A 19,087-nucleotide genomic window follows, 5' to 3' on the forward strand; every position below is an offset into this window, starting at 1 on the left:
TCTCTCTTTCGCCATCCTTTTTCTGAAATCTGCCTTATTTCTCTCTGCATTGGCTTTGGTGTCTAGACTCTCTCTTTCATCTTTCATTACAACAGTGTTGTTTTCCCTCACCCACTGGTTATTTCTTTTAACTTCCCTACTGCAGAGAAGAAAGTGGCTTTCATTTGGAAGGAACTCCAGCACTGAGACATCCAGGAGCTCCTAATCGTTAGGACCTACAACCCAGGTTGTTACGTTTTTCTCCTACTTCATCTAAAGACTTGCAACCTCCAAAAAAGCACTGCTCTTATATGGGAATGCAACTCACTCAAATGTCATACACCACCATGCCCCAACCACTGAGAGTCCATAGGTAAGTTAGAGACTGCATGTGTGTATATCTACTGCCTTGTACTGAGAGAGCCATAAACACGAAAGGGAAGAGTTGAGACAGATTATGTTTGGGAAGTGCTGCCTTGGGAGTGAATGAGTCTTTAATAATGTTTCTATTGTTTTTTTAAGGATAAATTTGACTTTTCTTGTTGACACAAAAATCTGCCCACTTTGTGGGAGCCTGGGGCACCCACAACCCCTCCTCTCATGGTACCTTCAGGAGGAGGAATGGGCCCTGGCAGTGAATAACAGAGGAGCCTCTCTGCAATGCAGCGATGGTTGCACGTGCAGGAGGTACTGCTGCACATGGGGCGGGGGGGGGGGGGTGTTTGTGGTCCTTCCTCCTCACCGTGGGCTTGGGAAAGAAGAAAGGATAACGACACCAAACTGCAGAGCTCCTGTGAAGATACCACACATACTCTTCCGCCATGTTTCCCTACTACTGTCTCTTGGCCTGCTTTTCCCCACCACTACAGTCTGCGAGCTGTCGTGGTAGCCTTTGCTCAAGGAGAAGACCTCAATTCCAGTTCCTCAGACTCCCTCACTTCTGCAGGTGTTTCCAAACTATCTATATCCTCTCCCCTTTTGGTTTCAGTGAGCAGTGACTCCCTGAGGGCTCCCAAGGTCCATATGTGCTCTGCAGTGCTTTACTGGACTCCAGAGTCTCCCCAGCTGTCACTGGCTGCTCCAAAACAGCTCCTCCTTGCACAGCTTTCCACCTGGCCTGAGTGTCCTCATACTGCGAAGTGTCACAGCTGGATGGATACAGGCACTGCGGAGAGAGGCGAGCGAGCATGAAGGCAGCTGATGCCCTAACACAGGTAGGAATCGCTCTAGAACAGCCCACCCTTCCCTGGGCTTCAGCAACAGACACAGACACACATGCACGCACCTCCTCCAGAAGGCACGTGCAGCACTGTGGGCATGCACATGCCTCCGTGCCCACCCCTTCCCCATGGCCTGTGTTTTGTTTTGCTCCTCTCTTGCGTGGCTTGTCTTCATGTCGGGTGTTGCGGCGAGAGATGTTGGACGCGGGACCTTTTGTAGAAGACATCTCCTGGGAAAGCACGTGGCTCTGCAGTGTCGCGATAGGGCATCAGGCAACAGAGCATGGCAGGCTCGGGATTGCTCCTGCTTTTCAGTGGAAGTTCCTCTTCTATCCAGCAGTATATGTGTGCATTCACCCCTCCTTCTCTTGCTCTGCTCCCCCACAGGCCAGATGTCCTCTCCTCCCTCCTGGGACCCACTCTTTTTTGCTGTACTGCAGGTGAACCAGAATCACAGAATCGTATAGGCTGGAAAAGACCTTTAAGATCATCGAGTCCAACCGTAAACCTAACACTACCAAGACCACCACTATACCATGTCCTTAAGCACCTCATCCAAACGTCTTCTAAATACTTCCAGGGATGGCGACTCAACCACTTCCCTGGGCAGCCTGTTCCAATGCTTGATAACCCTTTTCAGTGAAGTAAAATTTCCTAATATCCAGTCTAAACCTCCCCTGGCGCAACTTGAGGCCATTTCCTCTCGTCCTATCACTTGTTACCTGGGAGCAGAGACCGACCCCCACCTCGCTACAACCTCCTTTCAGGCAGTTGTAGAGAGCCATAAGGTCTCCCCTGAGCCTCCTTTTCTCCAGGCTAAACAGTCCCAGCTCCCTCAGCCGCTCCTCATCAGACTTGTGCTCCAGACCCTTCACCAGCTTCGTTGCCCTTCTCTGGACACGCTATCACTTTGGGTATGAAGGTGCAGTAGGGTGGGTCCTACCACCAGTCCCACGCAGTCACAGGGCAAAGGCACCTGTATACCCAGCGAGATCCAGTCTGCCGTATTGTTACAGCAGAGCACAGAGGATAGTCAGCAAGCTGATGGGAGATGACTGCGAATCAGGACCTTAATTAAGGATGTGCAGCAGTAAAGGACGTTGTTCTTTCGCTGCTTGCTTTCTGTGGAGTAAGTGCCAGCCACCAGAAAGCTGTATGCAGCTCTTGTTTGGTGCAATGCAAAGGCAGGGTAGGTGTAAGTGTGTTTTGAGCATCGTAAGATATCGCTATACAAGAGTGCTTTGCATGGCACTGCACGTGCTAACTGGGTACAGAGCTGCTCTCAGCACTGGAAGAGCACCTGGGGATGGGCTTATTATGTTGGGTGCGAATGCAGACTTAGGATGCTTGAAACATAAAGCTGAGCTCCATAGGCCTTTGGGATCTCTGTGCAGACATAGCAGTTGTGATCTAAATTGCGGATGGTTACAAAGTGCCTTGGCCAGGATGTCAGAAGAGCTGAATGTGTGCGTGCTTATCTGTTTAAAACCAGGATTAATATGGACTCTAATTTGGATTCCAGGAACAAATTTCAATAATCTATCCTTGCACAGCCAGGATGGCTATTTGAGGCAAAAGTGAAATTGATTTTGGTTTAAAAGGGCTGTAAAGGAAGATATGAGTAAATATGGAGAAAAATAATCTGAGATTGATTAGAAAGGAGCCATTACCCAGCAGGCAGTAAACCACTGAAGACAGGCCATTGAATAACCATGAAAAGAAAATGAGAAAACTCTGGTATACACAAATAAGAATCAGAACATTGCACTCCTGCAATGGTATCTTTTGCTTCGGTCCATGTGTCACTCTTTTATGGCTTAAGATTATAAACCTCTGTGAAAGACTAGAGATGCACCCTATAACTTGGAAAAAACTCTGGATCAGGATTGGTAACGATCAGAAGGATATATACCACAGTTCACCCTAGAAAGGCAACAGTGGGGACACATTCTGGGAGCGGAATGTAAGCAGGACTTGTGTGTGAAATTACGTCAGAGACACCAAACTGAAGGAAAAAAGATGGATTTCATACTTGATGCTGACATGCAAAAAGAAAATCTGGCTGTATACTTGCAATATCTGGAACATGAAACTGTGGCAGTGGTTTTAATTACATAGATGAGACTAACTGAATATATCGCTTTGGAGACTGTAGAGAGATTCCCAGTGAGTGGCTATATCGCAGACATCAAGTCACTGTACAAATTTTGACTACATTTTTACAACCGTACAGTGGACTTTGAACCTTTAGTGATGTAGTCTGAGCATTTCTACTTCTAGTTCTCTGCTCAGGCCAGATTTGATGCTGTATATAAGGCATATCTAACATGTTAACGAGAAAATAAAATTATTTATTCCACTTTGTCCTTGGGAATTTATAGAGGTTGTATTACCAAATATACCTGTGAACTCCTTAGACTTATGGATTAGTTCCAAGACAGTGAAATAATTAATGTCTCACCAAGCTATATATGAGACAATTAAATATTTTAAGAGTAAGAGCCTAACTGCTAGTTTAACCATTAACTTGATAAAAGTTCAGATTTTGAATGTCATATGCAATCTTAAATCTCATTCACAGAATTCTTGATGGGAAGTGCTTTTAGGATAGTCCTCACAACAACCAGGACACTAAGTTTAATCTTGCACCCAGCTGTAATAGTATCTACAGTTCAAATAATGACATTAATGCCAACTGTTGCATAAGTAAATTATATAACAGACCTTCAATGCCATGTAGAGTGACTGGTTTTTTGAGATACAGGTTTGGGAAAAGCAATGCTTGAGATATTACCTCCCTACCCCAAAGGGTGGGTACAGCTCAGTGTTAGTTGGGACCCTGGCTGGTTAGATGGTGACCTAAGAGGCAGGAACCACAAACGGTGCAAAAGTCACAGAATCACAGAATCACAGAATCGTATAGGTTGGAAACGACCTTTAAGATCATCGAGTCCAACCGTAAACCTAACACTACCAAGACCACCACTACACCATGTCCTTAAGCACCTCATCCAAACGTCCTTTAAATACCTCCAGGGATGGCGACTCAACCACTTCCCTGGGCAGCCTGTTCCAGTGCTTGATAACCCTTTTCAGTGAAGCAAAATTTCCTTATATCCAGTCTAAACCTCCCCTGGTGCAACTTGAGGCCATTTCCTCTTGTCCTATCACTTGTTACCTGGGAGAAGAGACCGACCCCCACCTCTCTGCAACCTCCTTTCAGGTAGTTGTGGAGAGCCATAAGGTCTCCCCTCAGCCTCCTTTTCTCCAGGCTAAACAGTCCCAGCTCCCTCAGCCGCTCCTCATCAGACTTGTGCTCCAGACCCTTCCCCAGCTTCGTTGCCCTTCTCTGGACTCCCTCCAGCACCTCAATGTCCCTCTTGTAGTGAGGGGCCCAACACTGAACACAGGATTCGAGCTGCGGCCTCACCAGTGCCCAGTACAGGGGCACGATCACTTCCCTAGTCAAGGGTTTTTTACAGGCCTCTTAAACAGACCTTCCTGTAACACTGTGGTGTGGTTCCTTAGGTGCTGTAAGTGGTCCACACGAGAGTATGTAACATATATAAAGCTGTAACTTCAGTCTCAAGAAAAGTGCGTTCTCCATCAGCAGAAGTCAAGGACCGAACTTCTCCCAGACACTGGTGACCTCCATAGCACCAATGCTGCTGTTTTACAGAAACGTGCCACAGGTGCCTGCCACGTGCCTTACTGCGTTGTAATAATTAAGCGATGAGTATCCGAATGTGCAATTATAAACCTATATTCATAGCTGTTGTTTGTCTCAAACAAAGCAATCTGGCTCGCAGCTGGATCCAGCCTCTGCACCTCCCTTGTCCTGCGTGTTCCCGTATTGGTCTTCTTCAGACCATGGAGTTTTGGTAAGTCTCTGAGGGGATCAGCTTTTCCCTGTATAAAGTAAGGTGCTGCAAGGGGATCTGGCTGAAGGAAAGGATGGCATTACAAGCGGCTGGTGGTGGGGGATGGAGAAGCACTGCTTCTGTCTTTTGGGATTCTTTTTTCTTGTGAGACCTTAGGTTTTCCCTCAGACCTCTGTGTCTGAAATCCTGTGATTCTACACGAGAACCTGAGCCTTTCGAGAAGGGAAAATTATGGGTTTTTTATCCAACATATATGCATACAGAGGGGCTGAGGAAGGAGTTTTGAAGGGCCTTAATTTCCTGCCAGTGCTGGGGATGAAGAGACTAAAAGGGGTGTAAAGAAGATGACATTGCCTCTTTCAGAGGAGCAGTGAGAGCACGTCTAAGCAAGTTAGGCACAGATATATATACTTGCCCTGGTCTTACACTCTTTGTTATATATTTAGTTTATTATAGCTGCTGGAAACAAAGAGCCAATATTAGGTTTGAAAACACGACTTATATAAGATAAAGGAACCCAGAAATACAATGCACATAAATATGAGAAAAGGGAATTGCTTGCTCTCAGAAATGTGGAATAAATTTGCAGAGGCAGAGTAAAAGATGAGAGATTATAAAAAGGCATTAGGGCTGTCACTGTAAAGGAGGCAGGGAATTACACAGCAAGCTCACATTACCAATTCAAACTGGGGTTTGCTGTAAAGAATGGCCTGGCCTTTAGAGGTAACAGCATAGCAGTGCGAAGTGCATTGAAATCCGATATTCTTTGGAGAATTCAGCAGCATATGGGTATAGAAAAAAGTAAATGGTAAGCATCAGCTATGTACATGTAGCAGCTTCATAAAAACTCAGAGATAAAGAAAATTGTAAAAATGAGCTATTTGTTCAAAATATCAACCTAGAAAAGAATAGAACTCATGCTGATAGAGCAGGACACATTACAGCCATGGTTTGAAGTAAGTGTAGATATATTTATACTTTGCTTTTCTGGCAGAGACTACATTGCAGTGTTGGATTTCCCTGTGGTTGTGCTATAGGGAATCTAGCATTCGAGCATCTCATAACGCCCATCATATCTGCATTTGCCAGGCAGAGAACCACAGAAGGGGGCTGAGTAATGAGCCGTAGTACAAAGGACAGGATTTTCAACCATTTTCAAGGGCTGACAGGGGAGACTCCACTGTGTAACATCTAGTCCCAGATATCCTGTATTGAAAGGTCTACTGAAAAATGGAATTAAGGTACTTGAGATTTCTTTAAAAAGCTACTGGATCTAAAAGAGATTCTTCTGCTGCTGAACTTGAGAGACTGCCTTTAAAACACAGTCAGTCTCCCTTTATTTTAAGAGGCGGTTGAGAACCAGACTTACCAGTACAAGACTAATCTGGGTGCTTATAAATACTGACGAAGATATGCGAAAGTCATACTATTTCATGGGGAACAAAGATACTAAAGTGCAAGGAGACGCAGCCTGCATACAAAAACGAGTCTTCATGGACTCAACGCTCTGCCTGCCAAGGAGATTGCTTCTTTCTCCTTCAGAGTGCAAACGCCTGAAGGACAGGCCTTTGGGAGACAAGAAGAATATGGAGATGAAGCCTGGGGAAGCAGCATCTGAAAAGACTCTACTGAGATCAGGCAGAGATCAGTAGGAGCTCCTTGAAAGACATTTTACATGCTGTTAGAGCAGCTAATGCCATTTTATTTTTTATACTTTATAAGGACCATAGCAGGAAAAAAGGAAGAGGGAGGTGTAATACATGCTATTATTAAGAGGATCAGCGAGGACCGGCCTGAGAGGATCAGGCTTGAGAGAAACTGGGGCAGAGAGGCCCGTTCTGATACCTATACTTGCCTACATTATTATACACTTGTATTAACTTTCCCTACCGTAAACCCTACTTAAGGTCTGCCTGAAACGGCATTTTGAACCTGTACGGTTGATGCCCTTGGTCTGGTTTTTTTTGTTGTTTTTTTTTTTTTTTAAGCTGTGGTTTAAGGGTTTAAAGAGCAGCTAAAAGTAACTTTGCAAGTGTTTGCAAGCCTGTATTTTTCCACCTGTGTTAATGTCCCTAACATGTCTCTAGCCACCGTGGTGTGCTCTTTGGCTGGCACAAGCACTGTCTCGCCAGAGCTCTTGCCCTACCAGGTGGAGGGCAGCAGCTCCCAAGTGTCTGTCCCAGCGGATGTGTGACCGACTATAAACCCCGTTTCTCCAGTTGGAGTTTCACCATGCTCGTGCACTCGTGAGCAAATGCCCCAGACCTTTGGGAGCCACCAGTTTAGGATCTCTGGGCACCCTCTGCTGCTCCTACTGCCTGTTGTAGGGAAAGGCCATGCCACATTGATCTACCCTGCCCAGAAGAGGGTGGTGATTGCCTAGCAAACCCTTCAGCCACCCCCAACCACACCCCACCTCCACGGCCATCACCCGTTTCACCCCCTCTGGCTCCTCTTTCCTTCCCTGGCCATTCCCATCTCCAGAGCTCCCACCTCTCTGCCCGTGCAGCTCAAAGGGCTGACCGAGCTCTCCTGGAAGATGAGGCACTGCTGGGGGATGCTGAAGCAAGCAGACGTGGTGGGTAGGCAAGCTCTGGAAGGAGCAGGTAGGAGCTGAGTTGGGTTGTGTACAGTGCAAGTGTGTTGTCTTGGTAAAATAAAAGGACCAATGTTTTGGATTCCGTGGCAAGCTGTTACGGTACCAAAGTCTTAGTAAACAGTCTGCTTACTGTAATGCTGGGAATACATTTAAATTTAGCCTGATTTTGCTGTCTCATCTTTGGCTGTGGCTGAATGGTGGCTTTGTTTATAGTACCTGTTTTCATGTACCAGTAAAGCAGCTCATGCGGAGGTGATGTTCAGGTGAGGAAGGGTGAGTCTTTCTGGATGGGGCAGGCAGAAGGAATTGATGGGGATTCTCATTGTCAGAAAATTGAACGCCAAGTGCGTATTGAACCTGGTGAGACTTCAGCAGCAACTCTGATCTTATTTCACTTTGGAGAACCTCTACAGAAAAAAGAAACTGTGTCCGTTTGTACCAGACTGTATTTCAGGGAAATACACTCAAAGGGTACCTTTTTTTGATAGTGCTGACAGATGAACTCCATGGCCACTGTACTGGAGCAATATGGGGATAAATGGGGTTTTCGCCATGTTAGATATGAAACTCCAGTAGAGTGTTCAACTCCCCCTTCCGTCTTGTGGCTTCTCTTCCTTAGCTTTGGAGTGGTTATGTTGCAATGCCGAGGGTACCCATCGCACCTCCATTTGGGGCCTCAGGAACTCTGCCCTGCCTGCTTGCCAGTTGTTTGTAAGCTTTTTTAGGACAGCTGCACCTCACAGATGTGAATACTGTAAAAGAAAAAAAAAATTTTCCCTCTTCCCTACTGCCTTCTTCCACTTAATGTTCTTCTGCAATACCTTTAGGAGACTTACAGCATGTAACTGTGTGTTACATTCCTCCTACAGCTTACTGACCACTGCTAGAGACAACATGCTTGACTAGATGGACCTTTGCATTTGAGACGTGGACTCACGCCTTTTCATGCTTATCTTAAAATTAAAGAAGACAAAAATAATTTTGCTGGTAACAGTTATACATTAATATAAATCACAGGTCTTTGCGTTTACTGCTGTCATGTCAACAGGTTGCTTTTCAGCACCATTTTCTCCCACTTGCATGACTTCAGAGCCATGCATGTAGGTGTTCGCCAGGAGGAACTGCTGCCTAGTTGGCTGCGGACACCTGTATCAGGGGTCACCGCGCAGCAGAATATGAATGTCTCATAGACAAGTCAGAGATTTACTTTTCCATTACTTGTGAACGTAATGAGACTCTTCAGCTACACAAATGGAAGTTAGGAAAAACAAGCTTGTTTATTTTAAGGTTACGGAAAAATAAACCTGACTTTCTCCCAGTCCTCAAAGCATTGCTCTGGGAGCAGAGTAAGGTCTTCAGGAGACTTTTTACTGTACGTTTCAGAATGTTTTAATGCTTTGGGTTTTTTGAAAGTTACCTGCAAAGAACCCAGTTTCTTGTTGCTTCTTTCACGTATCTCTTGGTTTTCTGAAAATCTCTCAAACAACATACCTGTAATTACAAAGTCAGATCTTGTTTGCTTTGAAAGGCTGTGCCTAATGGGCAAACAAGTAATTAAGATTTCCAGCCAACTGTAGCCAACTTTAGCCACAAAACTCTTCATTTCAGCAGGAGCTGGAATAATTGACTCAACTTTAGTCTGCTTTGAAAAACTTAAACAGTTGTTTCAGAATATTGGCAAAAAAAGAAAATTAAATTGGACTCTCTGAATTGGGAATTGTTGATTCTGGTTTCATGTTTGAGTTTTCAGAGTTACTTAAGGTATTCCTTTCTAATATATAGTGGGCTGGGCTTTTTCACCTCTTAAGTAACAAGATTTTTTTAAGGACTTGAGTCCTCAACTGAAGGAATATGCTTTTAAGATGTGTGAGACTGCCAAAGATCATAACCATCAAGGAAATCAGAAAATAGTGACCCTATTACTGCTGAGATTAAAAAGAAAAAGAAAATGAGGGTGAGGACTTGTATGGTGAGACTGTGAAACACAATCTGAGGAGACTGATCCGTACATTTTTGTACAGTCATGAAGAAGCAAAGTCAGGCTTGTTAACCTTTTTCATGGATTCCAGTTTCCTTTACATTTAAATTGGAATGCATAATGTTTCCTTTTTTTTCATTACTATATAGTGTAATACAATTGCTGTTGCTGTTAACCTTCAGGCAGATAGAAAATCAGTGAAGGTTGATGTGTGATACACTTTTATCTGGAATTAATAGCCCTTGCCCTCAGTTGCAGAGAAAATACTGTAAGACTTGATTTGTGATAAAGGTAGTGGGAATGAGAGGTAATGTGGCTCAGAAAAGCCATTTGCTGTTGTCTGGTGGCGAACTCTACTTTTTTTGGCCACAGGTGTCTCACAGGGCAGAGGAAGGAGTTAGAGAAAGCAGATATAATCAAACACCTACAAAAGCTTAATGTTCCATAAATGGCACATGGAGAAAGCGCGACAGTAGCTGCTCTTGAATCCCCAGTGCAGAAAATCTCTGCCTGGTGCAACCAGCTGTTACCTGTGGAGGGGATGGAAGAGCAGAAGATTGATAAAGATGTCACGAAACCTGCTTGGTTGGGCTGCACTCTGGTGGGACCTGTGGTTATGTGCCCCCGGTGGAACTGCTGTCGGAAATTGTGTTGAAAAGATGTGGAGGCATCCTCTGCCCAAATGGGTGGCGAAATTTCTTTATTATGGCGTGAGTTTGGTGGGTCTTAACATTCATTTGTAGACAGCAGCATCTGTGGGGAAAGAGGTGGGGTTTCATGGGGCTAGTGAGTGGGATGACTTGTTGCGTTTTCACAATTTCTGCTTTCGTGTATGTCTGCAGTGTCGTTCATGTCATCTGGATAATGTCTGTGGAAGGGACCTGCTACGCTGGGCTGCTGAAGATAGAGCTGCCAAAAAAATGGTGCAAGTGTTTTAGTATGAAACCAGGTTTACAGGGCACACTGGGGCAACAGGTGAACAGTAAGAGGTAGGACCATCAGGTCCTTACTTTGAGTTTAAAAACAGAGGTTTTCTGAGTGCAGTTTAAACTGTTCAAGGACATTTAGCTAATGCCTTGGCACTACTTAGAAAAATTCAGCTGACAGTTCTACTTAAGATGCAAGCCAGTCAGGTACAGGATACTCACTGAAGTATGCTCTCAGGAGGCAGAAAACAACATGCCACTGAAAGGCAAAAATGTAGACAGGGTGGAAGATTGCAGCACAGGCCACAAGCGATAACTGGGCTTGGGCTCATAAATCACATGGCAAACTCTGATAATACCAATGCTCTTACTGTGGAATACTGATTAGCACAAAGTAGTAGGTGACAATTTAGCTCTTTCATAATGTGCTTTTGATACAAACTGCTGTTGAAACAGGTTTTTCCCATGTCCCTCTGAGTTTGTTATCAGAGCCGTGCTGCATGTGGCCTTTCGCAGCACTCTACAATAAAAGGCAGAGGAGATCTTGCTCTGCCTGCCCATCAGAAATGCCTCCCCTTCCCTCCTTTATGCTCCACTATTTGGACCTATGCTCTGGTAGCTGGACTTTTTGTACAACTGGTTTGGTTTTCGCTACCAGCGGTATTAATTTTACTTGCCTACCCTACAAGGGAGAGTGTCTTCTTCAAAAGAAAGGCGGAAGGAGCTGGGGCAGGGCTCATGAGAAAGAGTGTGCAATCTGTGCAAAGTCCTTCTCCCTGCAAAGGGAAGGCTGCAAAGTCTAGATTTGCTCAACCTCCGTGTCTGTCTAATACCTTTGGAGTCAGCAACCGCATTGCTCAGGCCAGACTTTGTATTTAGGAGTAACTCCTCTCTCTCTGCCTTTGGAAAAGTTGCTGTCCACGTAGGAAGGGAACAGTTGGGCCCTTGTTGTTAAGGTGGAGACGAGAATCCTCTTTAGTGTTGCTGAGGGCAACTAGAAATAAGAAAATGGCCCAGTATTTACCAAGTTCCTGAATCATTGTGCTGGTTTTTGCTGGGATAGAGTTAATTTTCTTCCTAGCAGCTGGTATAGTGCTGTGTTTTGGATTTTAGTATGAGAATAATAGTGATAACACACTGATGTTTTGGTGGTGTTTACACTGGTCAAGGACTTTTCAGCTTCCCATGCTCTGCCAGCTGCTCAAGAAACAGGGAGGGGGCACAGCCAGGACAGCTGACCCAAACTGGCCAAAGGGCTATTCCATACCACAGAGCGTCACGCTCAGTGTATAACCTGGGGGGAGTTGGCCGGGGGGGTAGCGATCGCTGCTCGGGGACGGGCTGCGCGTTGGTCGGTGGGTGGTGAGCGGTTGTATCACTCGTTTTTTGTGGGTTTTTGTTCCTCTCTCTCTCCCTTGTTGTTTTCCTTCTCATTACAATTTTTTATTATTATTATTATTTGTTCCAATTGTTAAACTGTTCTTATCTCAACCCACAAGTTTTCTTACTTTTGCTCTTCCGATTCTCTCCCCATCCCACCGGGGGCGGAGGGTGAGCAAGCGGCTGTGTGGCATTTAATTGCCAACTGGGGCTAAACCACAACATCCTTTCCCTTTCATTTCAGGAAAAGTTCATTTTCTTGAAATAATCTATGGGCCATGTCATTGTTCTTCTCTGTTTGTGTGATTAGTGCTTTTCTATCTCCCAGGACTAGGAGACTTCTCCAGAAGTCAGTGAACCATCCATGGGCCACTGAGAAGTCAGTTGCCCCTGAAAAATGATAAACTTTCTCTTCTGCTGTATGTGTGGAGGGCTTGGTAAACATGTTCCCACCATTCTTCTTGAAAGCCCATAGAAAATATTTCAGCCATTGCTAGAAAACTCATTGCCACATACCTCAGCCCCTTACTTACTGCTGTATCTCATTCAAAGGGAACAGCCATTCCTGCATTCCCCTGGGGAAAAAATAGCCGGCTAAACGCCTGTGCATCAGCAGCACTTGCAGGATGTACAGGAAGGGGTAAATTTTGCCTGGGGTGGATCCTTTCCCATGGCATAAGCTGTATGCGCGCGTGCCCTGGGATGTATTATGCTGTACCCAAATAGCAAAAGATGCCGTGGTGACCGGCATCTCAGAAGAGCTTTAGGCACAGTAGCAGAGTAAAGCCTCTGCTCACCTGAAGCGCAGTGGCCCCAAGGAAAAAAATCCCATCCTGTCGCCAAGAGTTTGTGACAGAACGCAGCTCTAGGCTTCAGCTTTAGCAGCGGTGCTTCCCTACCTGCCAGGGCCTGCGGGCACGGTAAAACACATCCAGTGCTGGGAAACATGGCCAAGGAGCACTGAAAATTCATGGTTCCCCAGAACTTGTGTCTTCTTGTTGACTCCCGTGTGTCTGGACATGTACGAGGTGTGACCCCAGCTCTTCCAGCACGGGAGCTGACAACGCTCTCGCCTCTGGAGAGTCCCTTGTGCCTAGCAGGATGCAAACCCACGCCGCGGCCCCCCTTTCACCGGCGCCCAGCCGCCCGCCTTCGCGGGCCTTGCCAGGTCCTCCCGGGAGCACCCCCGGGCACCGAGCCTGACGCTGACCCCGCCGACCTGGCCGGGCTCCGCAGCCCCCCGGCCCCCGGCGGCGACTCCCCGCTCCCCCGCCGCCCCCTCGCACCATGGCGAGAGGAAGCCTCCCTCCCGGGCCGCCCCCGCCGTCCCGGGGACCCCCCCTCCTCCCCAGCCCCGGCGGCGGGGCCGCGCCCGGCGCAGACAAGGGTTAACACCAGCGAGCGGAGCCGAGCGGAGCGCGCCGCGCCGCGCCGCCCCTCGCACGGCGGCCCCGCAGCGCCGCCGCCCGGCCCCGCCGCCGCCGCCCCCCGCCTCCCCTCGGCCCCGCCGCCGCCGCCCCCGCCTCGGCCCCGGCCCCGGCCCGCCGCCGCGCACATGGCCCCAGCCCCGGTAAGTCCGCCGGGGGAAGCGCGGCTCCTCCGCGCCCGCCGCAACAAAAGCGGGGCGGCGCCGGGGCGGGGGCGGAGGGGGCCGGGCCGGGCGAGCGGAGCCCCGCGAAGTAACGGGCCGGGAGCGCGGGGGCTCTCCCGAGGCGGCCGCCGCGGTGGGAGACGACTTGACGTTGTCGAGGCGTCCGGGGGAGCGGGGCGGGCGGGAGCACCGCGGGGCTGCGGCGCTGGGCCGGGGCCGGCCGCCGGGCAGGTGGCGGGGAGCGCGCCCGAGCGGCGCGTAGCGAGCGGGCACGGCCGGTGAGGAGCGGGCGGTCGCTGCGGGGGCGAGCGACCCTCTGCGGCCTTCAGCCCCCTCTGTCCCACCCTCCCGGTGCGAGGGCAGCCGAAGGGTGGCCCCGGGACCGCGGCGCGGGGCCGTTGCATCGTGGAGGGCCTGGCCGGAGCCATCTGATTAGGAAATCCCTAGCGTTCGGCTGGCCGAGGCCAAATCTAGCAACCCCACGTGTGTACCAACCCACACGTGGGCTGCCAGCCAGGACCCGAGGGCGGCGACGGCAAGCAAGGCTGCTGCGAGAACTGCCCCGGCGGTGCCCTGCTGCTGGGGCTGGAGGAGCTGTCAATGCCCAGGCAGCGGAGGGGATGCAAAGCCCCGGTGCCTCGGGCAGGGATCCGTCAGCTGTGGGCTCCTTCTAGGGAGAATGAGCTGGTGTGCAGGGTGAGGGCAGGGCAGCCTGCGTTTTGTTAGGGATCCCACCCGGTAAGGACTGTGCCTTGGGCAGTCCTCCGTGAAAGCAAGCAAGCACTCTTGTTCAAGGGCTTGCACGTCTCCCGTGCGTGACCTGCCTTCAGCCTTGGGAAAGATTACGCTTCCCAGGACAACTAGAGGACCTGTAATTTTGAGATCTTCTTCTAAGGAGCTCTTGTTCTAAGGACTTCCTTCAATGGACAGAGACAGAGCCTATATTTCACTCGGCTGGGTTTGTGTCCCTTATGGAGTGTAAAGGGAACAGACATCCCTGACCCTCTCCACAGGGATGTGTTTGGTGCATCCCCAGGGAGAGCTGCCTTTGGCCCCTTTCTCCTCATAGCCCTCGGTGGAATAGATTACAAGAAGGCCTGTGGGAGGAAAGGTGAATAGGGGGTTCTCACTTTAACGGCGGTCTCCTGAAAGCCGAAATCAACCACTGGAGTTTAGAGTAGGTTTGAGGTAGCTCTAAACTTATTCTGAGTGGAGATTCAGAAAACAAGAGCTGATTCCTGCAGAGTTCCCATCCTGCTTTTAGCAGCAAGTGCTGGCTCCAGATGGCTTCACACAAGTTTTACTTTCAGACATGTCCAGTGTGTATAAAAGGAACAGCACTTGAGCCAAAGTTCCCATAAATCAGACTCTCTGATTTTCTGAGAGAGACAAGAGGAGCTTCTTAATATGAGTATTTATCCTGTGTGTTTCATAGCATCTATTTCAGAAGTAAATGGTAACTGTGTGCAAACACCAACACAAGAACACTAGGTCAGCAGCTCCCTTGCAGGGTAAGGCCTTCCTGCATTTAGAGAGCATCCCTTGTGTATATATGTATGTATATTCACATACCTACTTCCAAAGAAGATTCTTCCCTTAATGCTTCTGGGCAGAAACACCTATACTTGATGAAGAAAGGCCAGCGTTCTCCCGTGACATTCATTGAATGACACAACAAACCCCATCTCTCTTCCCAGGACAGAGAGCTAGTGGTGGTGGCACAACCCCAAGCAGGAAAAATGGATTATTTTTCCATCTTGCCTTGTTCAAGGATAGCCGCCTCCCAGATTAAACAACGGCGGGTGAACAGTTTGTGTGGGAGAGGACAGTATCTCTTCAATATAGTAATTTCTGAGAGGATAACATCTTTCTCTTTGAACCCTGAGCAATACCATTTCACATGCCTGGGTTTTCCCTTGCACTTGGAAAAGATGGCTTTTCCGCTTGGTTCCCATGCTGTTGGCCTGGGGAAGCACTGTCGACCTTGACAGTGACGCAGGCCTAGGAAGGAGGATTCCTCCTCTTGGTTCTGTGTTCCATATGTCCTCTCTGAGACAGTGTATCTGATTCGACACCATGCAGAAGAGCCACAATGGCTGATCCTCCTTTGCTGCTCACTTCTCTCTTCTGTGCCCTGTATCAGTGCTGGTTGCCTGCTGAGACACACTTGCATTGTTCAGGGCCACCAGCAGCTTCAGGGCGGCAGCTTGCAACTCTTCCTCCTGCACTACCTTCCCCATGGTCAACAACTGCTGAAGTATCTGCAGTGAACTCTGCACATGGGTATCTTGTAGCCTCAGGAGAAGATCCTGGATGTCACTGGTGGGCAGCTGTCCTTGCTGCTGGCCACTGGTTGTCACCTCTGTGGCATGTGGGTCAGAAGGATTTAGTTGCATGCTCCTTGACCGTGGTGTGCCCTCAGGTAAGGAGGTGGGCATCACAGCTACTTCCGTGTCAGGGTTGGAGTGGGCTGGCTGGGCCGTTGTGGGAGCCATAGGAAAAAGGGGCTGGGGACTGAAGATGCCAGACAACATGGCATCAGTGCTCACGGTCATGTCGCTGAAGGCTCGTGTGCCACCCAGCTTGGCTTTGCTCTCTCCTGGGCATGCAGTCCTCTGTGGAGGAGAAAACATACCTCTGTAGACGTGGTGGGCTTCAGGAGCAGGCACCTAGCCACCCCCTGTTCTGTGCGGTTAGCACCCACTGCACAATCCCATCTTTCCCACTCCCTACAAAGATGAGCCTAAGAAAGGAAAGAAACCTTCTTCTCCTTTCCTTGTCAAGTCTCCCCATGAGTCTCTTCTTGTGACTCTCAGTTGTCTTTCTCTTTACTTTCCTTCTCTTCTAGCCTGCATGAATCACGCTTTCTCCTGCAGTAACCTAGATTGTCTCAGCTTTGTTGGGAATGAGAGCTGGACATAAGGGATTAGGTGGTCCTCAAAGGTTCATTTTTTTCAAGAATACCTTCTGCAAAGTCTTCTTTTTGGCAAGTGGCTGCGGGTGCCATCTGTGTAAGCTAGTCGGCTTGGTGTGAGTGCCCCTGGAAGGTGGGCTTCCCATAGCTCTCTTCTGTTGTCCCTGGCTTTTAGCCTCCTGTTTTCCCACTTCCTCATTTTCAGGGCTCTCCCTTTTGCCTGTTACTTGCCCAGAGCACACGATGGTCTTCGGGAAATAGCTAAGTAACTCACCTTAATGAAATACCTTTTCCTAGTACAGCGATAAAAAGAAAAGGTGCAGAAGTCAGGGAAGAAAGGAGTTCCTGGCAGTTCAGAGCATATGGGCCCTGGAAAGAGGCAAATAAAGACACAGACTCAGTGATAAACTCCAGTGCTGGGGTCCCACCAGCCCTCAGCAATAACCTCACTGTCGAATGACCTCCCTCCATGAAAACCCCTGTGCCATTTTGGTGCCTCCTTGAACTGCAGTGGGAAACTCCACCACTTCTTGGTCATCTCCGTGACCCAAGGTGTGAGAGGAGGCTGGTCTCAGGGACACATTTGGATGCAATCAAGTGTGAGAGAGGATGCTCATGAGCAGATGTATTCTCTTCACCTCCTCCCTCTCCCCCACCAGCTCATGAGTTTCTGTCCCTCCCAGCAATCAGGTCCAGTGCTGGCCATGCAGGACCCCCATCCCTCTGCCTGCCCTTGGGAGTCATGGTCAGCTTTACCCTCAGGGATGACTCCGTGGTTTTCGTACTCATCCAGTCTCCGGACCAGGGGGTTCTGGCAGCCGTACAGCGCACGAAGGAGGCAGGCAGTGCTGGCGCGGTGGGCAGCCCGGAGGGACCTGAAGAACTGGTGGTACTCCTGGTCGGAGAGCGGCGTTCCCGGCTGCTGCACGTTCCCGCCCTGAAGGCCAGCTGTGCAGCCCCAACCCAAGAGCACTGGTGAAAAATAAAATGCAGGGAGTCAGAGGGAGGAGGAAATGCTACCCATGGCACACTCAGAAGAGCTGGAGGGCTGAAACCACATCTCTGTTGCCTTTTCTGGGTGCAGGATCCAGCACATGGGAAGTGCAGTAACAGGCTCAAGATGGGGGTCTAGACCTGGGGAAAATCTGCTCTGCCCATGTTGAAAGCGGTGTAGTATTTTGGGGACAGTACATGGCTGAGGGACCTTGACCAAAGCTCTGGAGATTCACATCTTGAACTGGGAGAAATGTCTTGGCAGTCATGGCTGAAACTGGGAATGCAGCTCTTCTGTTGGGGCTGGAGCAAGGAGACTGTTTCCTTTCCAAATCTTAGCCTTTGCAAATTCTCTTCCTCTAGGTAAGTGGGTCCAGACCCCTTGAGTTAATGCGGCATGCCCCAATGGATGTGTGTATGCCCTTGCAACAGTCCAAGCATTCACTGAACCCTTATGCAAAACTTAAAGCCAGTTCTTCCCTGTAAAAAGCATTATGAAAGCTTGTGAAATCAAACATTTGGAGGTTAGATGTACCCAAATAAAAGCTTCATGTGCAATCTTAATTTCATCTCCTCTTGCATATGCTTTTTATACATTCTTTAAGTACACAGCAGCCTACTCTTCTTTCTTTAACACTTGCAGCTCCTTCAGTGTAGAGACCAGACCTGTTCTGGCAGGGAATCAGTTTCTTGGGTTAGGCACTTACTATATTCAGGATATCTGCCTCATTTCCCACAGCTTGGAAGGTGTATGGAAGAATGAGTCAGGCAGATGCTGGAAGGGCAAGGGTAGTTTTGTGGATACTCTTCCAAGAAGTAGGTTTTATTCCTGGCTACACCACAGAGGCTCCTGTGTGATGTGAGGCAAGTACCAGGTTTCTTAGCATGTTATTTATGGCATTTTCCTTACCTTGTGGGTTGCCGTTTATAGGAAGGCTGAGCTCTCTTGCAGTTTTGGAGTCTGCATATGGTGTATTTTGAATGGCAAGTAAGTTCTACATTAGCATATGTACTCTGAGAAGACAGGGCTGAGATATCTCAGACTGAGATTCTAAAAGTAGTGGATGTTTTTTCCTTTAATCCCTCTCTGCCCTCATTTTGCCATTTGCAAAATCACTATAAACCAATTAAGCACTAAAGTGAAGCACTAAAACACAGAGTATGTAAAAAGTTCATGAGGAAATGAGTCATTCTGTCTATAGCAGAGTTCAAATGGGATCAGTAAATAAATCAGAGTCAAAGACTGAACAATAAGGGTGACATAACATACTGAATAGCAGCTCATTAGAAAGGCAGTGTCCATCCAGGAACTAAAGAAGCCAAAACCCGCGTGAAAGAAGTGAAGCCAGGTAGTTAAAGAGCTGGGTTACTACGTCCATGCACAAGGGGAACAAATCTAAGGTTGCAAAATGGCATGCTCCAAGTTTGACTTTGCAACCTCTGTAACAGCCTCTTAACCTAAGATGTCTTTTTTTAACCCTTTGGGTAAAAACAAACTTAAAAACTTCCTCAGGGCCTCTATCTTATTAACACCTATGTGTCTGCAGATGCAGCAGGATCAAAGAACAGCATGTAACCTTCCCCCCGCGAGGACAGCGGGGGTTATCAAGCACTCGATGAGGCAGT

General features: G+C 48.3%; 1 protein-coding gene across 2 annotated transcripts in view; it reads left to right on the top strand.

The window, feature by feature from the left end:
* The window catches only part of LOC142410889 (uncharacterized), a 30,477-nt gene that overhangs the window by 4,362 nt on the left and 7,028 nt on the right, over nt 1–19,087 (top strand). Inside the window, exon 3 of one of the 2 annotated variants that reach the window (XM_075504067.1) lies at nt 151–352. The gene's annotated coding sequence lies outside the window, so the exon portion shown is untranslated. Of the gene's footprint in view, nt 1–150; nt 353–13,470; nt 13,534–19,087 lie in introns of those variants that run through there. The other variant, XM_075504076.1, reaches the window with a different exon arrangement.

The sequence above is a fragment of the Mycteria americana genome, chromosome 1 (assembly GCF_035582795.1).
Source record: "Mycteria americana isolate JAX WOST 10 ecotype Jacksonville Zoo and Gardens chromosome 1, USCA_MyAme_1.0, whole genome shotgun sequence".
NCBI lineage: Eukaryota > Metazoa > Chordata > Aves > Ciconiiformes > Ciconiidae > Mycteria > Mycteria americana.